Consider the following 1,652-nt stretch of genomic DNA (forward strand, 5'->3'; position numbering starts at 1 on the left):
GGGGGGGGTGGAAGAGGAGACAGCAGAAAGGGGATATTTGGCAGCCGAGGAGGGGAGACTGAGGATCAGTTGGGGGACGGGGGGGCGAACGCATCGGTGGCGGAGTGGGACAGACAGGGTGATGGGGGGACAGATGACAGCAGGAGAATTTTGGGGGAGAGGGAGTTTAGGCAGCTGCTCCCATCTGGAAATTGGCACGTTTTATTACATTCAGCCTCAGAGTCTCTGCTGGGGGGGGGGCGGCTGGGAGCCAGGACTCTGGGTTCTCCCCCCAGCTCTGGAAGGGGAGTGGGGTCTCGTGGTTAGATGGGGGGGGCTGGGAGCCAGGACTCTAGGTTTCTCTCCCCGGCTCTGGGATTAGTGAGGCTGGGAGCCAGGACTCTGGGTTCTCCCCCCAGCTCTGGAAGGGGAGTGGGGTCTAGTGGTTAGAGGGGGGGGCTGGGAGCCAGGGACTCCTGGGTTCTCTCCCTGGCTCTGGGATTAGGGGGTGGGGGTCTGGGAGCCAGGACTCCTGGGTTCCCACTGTAGCTAATTCCCTAGGCAAGGGTCTGAAGGGGGAGGGGGACAGAAGCCTGGCTTGTATTGGGGGTGGGCATGTAATTATACCTGATACCCAGGTGCTACAGGGCTGGGCGCTGGGGCAAAAAGAGCATGAGGATCCTGCCCCCCCTTCACAAGGGGGGATCCGGGAGGGAGCAGTCAGTGAGAGGTGTCTTCCCCCATCAGCCCCTTCCTGGGAATCAGCCCCCAAACCCGGAGACAGACAAGCTGGAGAATTCAGCACCCCAGGCCTCGTCCCCTCCTGCTCCAGGGCCACAAGGTGGTACAGCGAGCCCCCCTCCCCGAGCCAGGACAAGAACCCAAGAGTCCTGGCTCCCGGTCCCCACTACTCTAACCACTAGACCCCACTCCCCTCCCAGAGACAGGAGAGAACCCAGGAGTCCTGGCTCCTAGTTCCCCCTGCTCTCACCACTAGCCCCGCCCCCCACCCAGAGCTGGGGAGAGAACCCAGGTGTCCTGCCGCACTGTCGGGGAGGCGCTGAGTCCCAGCACGGGGAGGGGCAGTCGGGGGGGTCTGGAAGACATTCTAGTGTGTGTCGTTTCGCTCCCTCGCGGGGTTGAGGGGGGGGCCGGCGCAGAGAGTCCGACGAGATGAGACGAGACGAAAGCCCTTATTGGTGGCCAGGAGGCCATGGGGGGGGGGGGAGAGGAGAGCCAGGGGGCCACAGTGGGTGGGGCATGTGGGGGGGGCCAGCAGGGAAGGACCCAGCTTTGCAATCCCTGAAGTGGTGAGAAGTGGAGGGGGAGGACCCCCCTGGACGGAGCTTCACGCTGGGGATCACAGCAAAAAAAAAGAGGGTCCCCCCTCCCAGACACCCGCCTCCAGCAGTCACAACAGAGCCGCCCACGGTCCAGAGCAGTCGATCCCTGTGGTGCCACCCCAGCTGCAGGGCAGGTGTCCCGGGTCCCCAGCGACTCCCCAATTCTTTGGCAGCTGAGCATCGGCCGGGGGAGGAGAGCCCAGGGGCCCTGGTGTCCCCCCCCACACAATTCAGGGGAAACAGAACTTCAGAGACCAGTGGGGGGGGTTAGAAACAGGTGAGGGTCCCCCTGGCCAAGTCCCCCCCTCTACCCCAGTTGGGATCACCCTC

This window comes from Gopherus flavomarginatus, chromosome 18, assembly GCF_025201925.1.
Source record: "Gopherus flavomarginatus isolate rGopFla2 chromosome 18, rGopFla2.mat.asm, whole genome shotgun sequence".
Lineage (NCBI taxonomy): Eukaryota > Metazoa > Chordata > Testudines > Testudinidae > Gopherus > Gopherus flavomarginatus.